This window comes from Helianthus annuus, chromosome 10 (genome assembly GCF_002127325.2).
Source record: "Helianthus annuus cultivar XRQ/B chromosome 10, HanXRQr2.0-SUNRISE, whole genome shotgun sequence".
Lineage (NCBI taxonomy): Eukaryota > Viridiplantae > Streptophyta > Magnoliopsida > Asterales > Asteraceae > Helianthus > Helianthus annuus.
In genome coordinates, this window is record NC_035442.2 from 17,098,976 (window position 1) to 17,106,865 (window position 7,890).

Sequence of the window (7,890 nt, forward strand, 5' to 3'; positions counted from 1 at the left end):
TTAGGAGCTTGAAGCTTTTGGTTGAAAGCTCCTACTAGTAGCGTTTAGAAGTAGCTACAAGCTTTTTAGGAAAAAAAATGACTATTTTAACCTCTAAAAATAATGAACTTTTTAATGCACAAACCTTTTAAATTTTTTATTATGTCTATTTTGGTAATTTTATACATTTTATTAAAAGCTCCAGCTACTCTGCCAAACAACAAATATATCTAAAAAGAGACAACTACTAGCTACCAGCTACAACCACCAGCTACCAGCTTCCAGCCACCAGCCACCAGCTACTTTTGCCAAACATACCCATTGTAGATTTGGTTATAGTGGTTCAATAATTACACATTTGGTCTCAGTGGTTATAATTTTTGTACTCGTGTGATCCTTATCACTAAACTCTGTTAAATTATCCAGTTAAGTTTGTATTAAATTACAAAGTACCTTTACTTAATAAGGAAAACAATAAATAGAAAATAGTTTAATTAAAACAAATATCTTTGTGAGTCCCACCCCCACCTCTTCTTCTCCAAATCACCACCATCACTACCACCCACCTAAATATATATATATATATATATATGTAGAAAAAGTATATCGTACATTACGGCTTAATGTACTTCACGTACGACAACGTGCGTGATTTGTTCTATAACATGCGTGATTAATGTTTTCAATATACGTGATTATTGTGTTTCAACATGCGTGATTTTGGATTTTTGAGTTATAACGTGCGTGATTTTAAAATGAACGTGCGTAATTACCTATCGTACGTGATGTACGTTAAGCCGTAATGTACGTTAAGCCGTAATGTACGTTAACGTTCCTCTCTATATATATAGGGTAGGATTTAAGGAAAACGGTGAAAAGTGTGAGAACGCTTATGGATCGTCAGATCAAAACAATCTATGGCCAAGATTGGCGCGGTGGCGTTTTCGTAAATAACATTTGGAACATGCTTCATAAAGGGTAAAAAGGGCAAAACATCGTTTCTCCCATAAAACGTCATTAAATATAAAACGCCATTAAAGATAAAACGTCATTAAAGATGGGACATGTTACAGACTTAACAGATAAAGCTGAGCAAAACAAGAAATACAAACAGTAACTGAAAAACGACGGATATTTTATTAATTGCACTTAATTAATAATATCCCGCTTAAACTTCGCGCCAAAGACTAACAGGAATGTCTCAGCACCTTCTGTTCATTAAACCAAAAAACAAACGTCATGCTTCCCCCAAAACCACTCACTGTAAAATGCCAAAAAGTTAAAAAATCAAAAATGGCAAACATCGTTTCTTGGATATTAAATATTGTTTTACGTGAAGTTTCACCGAATGAATTGTTAGCTGAGGGGTGTAACTCAATAACATTTTGCTGCATGAGATGGACAAATTTCCAAGAAAAAGATACTGATGATAGACATATGTCATTTTCCGTGCTTTGTTCTTGATGAATATTTGAATGACATGAAGAGACGGATGACACTGAAGAGTGGGATAAAGATAAAGATGAAGATAAAGATGAACTCCAAACAAAAAACCCATGTCATTTTGTGTTTCAAACATCCACAAAAAAAGCTACTTCAACAACAAAAAAAACAAATGAATCATACCAAAAGGTCAAAAACGCCATATATTTGTGACGGTTCTTATAGTTTCAAAGAAGAAAGAGACTGGTGACAGTGAAGATTTGGAATAGAAATTCGATTAGGATTTTTAATTTATTTTTTTAGCTTCTATTTTTTTTCTTTCTGTGGTTTGTTTTCTAATTTTACAATTAAAAAAATACATTGTCTCTCTAAAAAAATAGCTTGTAAAACGCCAAAATGCCACAATGCCAAACTCTACAACTATAATAAAATTTGTGGCATCTTGAGGTTTTACAAAGCATTTTTTTTAGATGGGACATGTTACAGACATAAAACAGATGAAGCTGAAACAAACACTAAACTGAAGCGACGAAAAATTTATTACTAACATTATAATTAAAACCCACTACATCGGTACTTGAACTTTTTTTTTTTCAAAAACGCCATAATTACCTGACGTTATAGGACTGCATCCTACATTGCGGCAAAAAAAAGTCATTGTATAAGTAGAACAGGTAAACAAAATTTAACACTCCACATATTCTTTAACACGCCACACCTTGACTAAAACACAAAAAAAAAAAAAAAAAAAACTAAAAAAAATGGCTCAAGTTATTGCATGGAGGTTTGATGGGTCGGAGAAACGTTTCGTCCTAAAGTTCTTTAACAGGAGAAGGGTGAAAATCAAGACAATCCAGGTCATACTTAACATGGATGAAGGGGTTCAGAGGGATATTCGGTCCCTTAGGATTCCAATGGCAAACAATTGTGAAAGAACTCGAAAGTTAATAAAAAGATTGGAGAGAAAATTTCCAGCAGAAGATGATGATAATATTGACAATACTACTCTACCAACAGTTAGCAATTGGAGTTTGGATGAAAAAAGAACGGTTAAGGTGTCTTATCAACACGGGTTCGAATATTCATTGCCGATGGAAGAAATGCTGAAGACAGAGAAACTACATGTTCTTGAACAACTCTGTGATCTAGCACATTCGAACGATGCAAGATCCAGGGTTTCTTTGATATTTAAGTATAGGCTGCAGCAAAGACGAGACGACATAATGGCGTTATACGCCAATGCACAATATGATGATGATGAATCTGAAGAAAGTGATGAACAAAGCGATAGGTACATCTCTGATGTAATCCTATACACAGAAGGCTATTAGTTTGTTTTGATCTCATCTTATTGTAATCTTTTGAATTATTAATGAATTATTAAGAACACCATGAACGCCAAAAAAATTACATTTATCAGATATATTGGATTATTTCAACTGGTCAAATCTACAAAAACGCCAAAAACATGTATAGTTTGAATTACTAAATGTATATAATGATTTTGGTAACACCATGGACGCCAAAGATGTTAGAATTATTAATTAATTAATTTTATTGAATTTGGGAACGCCATAAACGCCGTGACACAAGAGCGATTAATTGAACGAGATAGATCTAAGAAAAGACCAGTAAAACGCCAAATAGTTATTGAATATAAATAAACGCCAAAAAAATCTTATACGCCAAAAAATAAAGTTGTATTGTGACACGAAAAAATGAAAAAAAAAGGAAAATAAAAAGACAAAAAAGCCCCTCCGCGTGTCCCATTGGGAGGCGTTCTCACCGTTCTCACACTTTAGGGCATTTTCTCCTGATCCCGTTTATATATATATAGGGTGAGGTTCTAGAGTGAATACTAGTGTATTTGTGAACTGAGTGAACAAATCATGGCCATTGATTTACATCATCAAATCGTAAAATACGCTAGTGTATTTTCATCATCAAATCCTAGCAATTGATTGTGTACTGATAATCAAGGGCTATGATTAGTTCACTAGTGTTTATAATCAAAAGGGTTGTTCACAAATGAACCTAAGCCCTAATGCAAACACTAAAGCTAAAGCTAAACCTAAAAGCTAAAGCTAAACCCTAAAGTTAAACCCTAATGCTAAACCCTAGTGCTAATGCTAAACCCTAAACCCTAATGTTAAACCCAAAATACTAATGCTAAACCCTAAATAATACTTATTTTTCAATTTTAAACATGTATATACATATATGTAGGATACAGGCCTATAATGTGACAGGCAATAATGACGTTTTGAAAATATAAATAAATTTCAATTTTCCATGTAGTGACTTTTAATGTAAATAAATATTTGACAATCATGATACCGTCTCTTCATTTTACTGTTTTAGCAATTACTGTTTCTTTCAATTTTCATCTGTCAATTAGTGTTGATTTTTTCACTAATACTTTGTTTGCGTTTTTTGGCGTTTTATATAGCAACATCGTGCGTTGCTAGCATTCGTTCTCACAGTTTTCCACACCATCAGGCGTTTTGGTGTTTGTAGTTTTTGGCGTTTTATACTCAATTTTTTTAAATTAGTAGAGAATTAGATAATAAACAACAGAGAATTAGATAACAAACAACAGAAAATGGAAAAAAAATTAAAAATCATAATCTAATTTCTCATCCAAATCTTCACTGTCATCAGCCTCTTCTACTTTAACTTTTTTGACGTTTTGAACCTGTTTTTGAATACCTTATGTAGATCCTTATTTTCCTACATAACGCCCGTCTTTAGAAGATGCTTATTTTTTGTGGCATCCTTTATGGTGGGTGGATATATACTTGTTTGATGACATGTTGAAGACCAACGCCTGCTCTAATGTATTGATCCCTTCATGCCATCAGTATATCCATCAAGAACAAAGTGACATGATGTCATATCAGTGTCATCAGTCTCTTTTTCTTGAATATTTGTCCATTTCATTCAGCAAAAGATTATAGAGATACCCAACTCAGAGAAGAATCCATTCAGTGAAACTTCATTCAGATCAATACTCAATATAGAAGAATCGAAGCGCTGCATCTGTGGCTTTCTTAACTATTTTTTTTGGCGTTTTTAAAGTGAATGGTTTCTAGGAAATATGGCGTTTATTTTTGGTTTTGTGATCAGTTGATTGTGCAGAGACGTCTCTCTTATAGGATGTTTTTGGCGCGTAGTTTAGGCGGGATTTTTTTTTATAATAAATGATATTAATAAAATAGACGTCTTTTCAGTTACTCTGTATTTTTACTATTTTTTTGTTCAGCTTTTTATGAGTTTTTAGGGTCATAGACTTTGCATCTCCCAAGTTTGGCGTTTTTGAATGGCTTTAAGTAGTTTTTGTCGTTTTTTTTTTCATTTTTAGCCTTTATTAATACTTCTGCAAACTACTTTCATTATAGTTTGGGAGTTTTTGGCGTTTTTACTGCATTATGGCGTTTCACATGCATTATGACTGTTTGGCATTTTATTAATATAATGTATTTTTTATTCTAAGTTGAAAAATACATAACAAACAAAAGAAAATTAAAATTAAAAAAATAAAAATAGAAACAATTCATCTTCCAAATCTTCACTGTCATCAGTCTCTTTTTTCTTTGAATCATGTTCGCTGGTGGTTTGGTTTAGCCATGATTGTGTTTTTGTGGCCGTTTGGAAAGACAAAATGACATAAGTTTTTTGTTTGAATATGTATCTTCAAACAACTCATCAGTGTCATTCGTCTTTTCATGTCATTATAATATTCATCAATCACAAAACACAAAAAATGACATAAGTCTGACACCAGCATCTTTTTGTTTACGATTTGTCCATCTCATGCAGCAAAATGTTATTTGAGTCACAACACCTCAGGGAAGAATGCATTATCCGAAACTTTGGCGTAGAAAAATATTTGAATATACAAGAAACGATATTTGCCATTTTTGGCGTTTTACTGAGGAAATAGTGTATCTAAAAGAACCGTCGATTTTTTGGAATCTTTTTATGTTTGAGTGTTTTGGCGTTTTCTAAGATGAATGGTATATAGTAGAAAATATGGCGTTTTTTGAGTAGTTGTGTTTGATGTTTTTGAGATTTTGGCGTTTGTAAGATGAATGGTATATAGTAGAAAATATGGCGTTTCAGGTTCTGGGGGTGTGTTTTTATGTCTGGGATGTTTTTGCTTATATACGGATGTGTTTTGGTCCGTAATGGCGTTATATTCATTAGTATGGCGTTTTGGTATAGAAGTGTAAAGACCTTTTTACCCTTAATGAGGCGCGTCCACGTAATAAAATTGATGTTATTTACGAAAACGCCACCGCGCTAATCTAGTCCATAGATTGTTTTGATCGGACGATCCATAAGCGTTCTCACCGTTCTCACACTTTCTACCGTTTTCTCTAAATCCCGACCCCATATATATATACCTAGGTCTCTCTGTCTTCTCAAACAAGCAGTACCACCACTGATCACCCACCACCACCATCACAAAATCAAACAACTAACCATTTGAGACATATGAACAAAAATTAAACTTTAAATCAGAAACAGCTTCGTGATCACCACCAGATGGATCTATAAACACACAAAAACAACCAGAGTACCATCAGAACCCAACAAAACAGAAACAAAGTTCTAACTGTAGAAAGAGAAAACATAGAACTTACATAGGATATAGAGAGTGGGGGTAGGGAAAGGAAGAAGATGTAGGGCAAGAATCAAGTAAAAAAGAAAGAAGATGGGGGGAGGGAGGTTTCAGGTCGGAGGGAGAGGGGTATAATACTCGGACATGTTGATTTGGGCCAAGATTCTTTGTCTAAACCTCACATAAATACATCATTAACATCCCTAAAACCCTATTCACGAATTAAGATCAATTAGGGACGAAATCAGATGCAAGTTACATACTTTTGGAGGGGTTTTGAAGGTTGGAAGCTGTGGATTGAAGATTGGGAGCCGAGGAAGTCGTCCGGATCGTTTTTGCACTATTCAGGTTCTTCGTTCTTGTTTCTTAATTCTTTAACCATGTTTCTAGTTGTCAAAACTACTCTTGTGTTTATTGTTTTCATGACTTTGCTTGGCTAATTTCTTGTTACTGCCTAGACTTGGATGATGGATTTATAAGTTTTGATTTTTATTATGTTTAATTAGTTATTTATGGATTGTTTATAAAAGTAGTCGGTTTGTTATGTTGGTTTAATGTATCTGCATGCTTTGAATTGTTTTATTATCTTTTGTTGCTTCATATGAATTTTGGTGACTGTCTATATCACGGAATAAATTTATAATCTTTAGGGTTAATCGCGCGATACACCTTAGAAGTAATAATTGGTAATTTAACAAATTAAAGTGTTCTACTAATTTCAATAGCTGTGAGGTGCGAAATTATTGTTAGGTCTTCGTGATTAAATTGCTAGGTAGGATATCTGTGAGGAGTCTGAACTAGTTTCCTTAGTGATAGTTGTCTAACAAGTTAAACTGAAATTCCAAACTTATCCTAGGTTTATAACCCGTGAGGGAGTGAATCGAATTATGGTACTTTTAGGATCCTAGATAACCTGTGAAGGAGTCTAGAAACCAGTAGACATAACAGCCTATTTAGAGTTCCATAAGTGTCTCCTTGAGAAGGGTCGAGGGTCTTGTTCGGTATCTCGGTAGGTTTAATATATAAAGATCCTGGTTCCATAATAATTAATAAGCAGAATAAAGTCATTAGTATAATAATTCAGGAATCCAATCTAGGTAGTCGTTTCCATCAATTGAGTAAAATCCAAGTTAATTTGTGATTCGGTATCTTAGTTAATTAATTAAATTAAATTTGCATTTTTTAGGATATTTAGAACCCCCCCCCCCCTCAAATATAAAAACAGTTAGAGTCCATGTCAGTCTAGGTCTAGATAATTTAGTTGACTTAATTATAGAGTCTCGTGGGTTCGCTACTCGGACTTACTTTAGTTATACTGCATTGATCGTTACACTTGTTGGTTGCGTGGTTTAGGTTTAGATCGAGTCTAAGTTTATAAATTTAAAGCTTAGAGTGTCTAGATTAGGTTAATTTAGTTTATATTTATTTGACGACCTTTAGCACATCAAGTTTTTTGGTGTCGTTGCCGGGGACTCTTTGGCAATTGCGTTGATTACTTTGTTTGGACTTAATTGACATCATACGTGCTAGTTGCTTTTGTTTGAGTCGTAGGAGTCTAAGTAGTCTAGTATCTTTATTATTTTGTTGAGTCATTTATTTTTAGAGTATTTCTATTTGTCTTTGTCGGTTTTTCAGTGGATGCCCCATACGCGTTCACAAGGACCGCCGCTGAAGCCACCAGTGGACAGTTCTTCCTTCCCCTCTTTCACACCAAAGGTTAGTAAATCTTCTACTTCCACTTCCGCCGTTTCTGACTCTACCCTTCAATCTAAACCACGAGCCTTTGACTTCACACCGAAGTCATCACCACACAAATCCCCACCACCCTCCCGTCCTTCTAGTCC